The sequence below is a fragment of the Haliaeetus leucocephalus genome, unplaced genomic scaffold (genome assembly GCF_000737465.1).
Source record: "Haliaeetus leucocephalus isolate CR32 unplaced genomic scaffold, Haliaeetus_leucocephalus-4.0 Scaffold186, whole genome shotgun sequence".
NCBI lineage: Eukaryota > Metazoa > Chordata > Aves > Accipitriformes > Accipitridae > Haliaeetus > Haliaeetus leucocephalus.
Window position 1 is genome coordinate 574104 of NW_010972622.1, and position 364 is coordinate 574467.

Consider the following 364-nt stretch of genomic DNA (forward strand, 5'->3'; position numbering starts at 1 on the left):
AAGACTTCATTTTGCATAACGGAGCAAATTCAGGCAAGATTTGAAAAGAGCAGCCGTAAATCAGCTCCCAGAGCACCGGATCTGCCGTGGTGCTGGGAGCAACCGGGGCTGGATCCAGACACCCCCAGCAGCCCCGGCCTCATGGGCACCTCGATGGCAGCTGGGGAGACCGGAGCCCCCCAGGGACGGGGGTTCTGCCCCTATTCCGGGGCTGGGAAGGGACCACGCACCCCAGCAGACACCCGCCCCCCGCCCCGGTCTGGGGGTGCGCGATCGGAGTGAGCCCTGGGGAGGGGGGTCCCCAAAAGCAGACCTGCGGCCTCCAGCCTGCCCGACCCCTGCGCGGACCTGTGTCAGCGTGGGG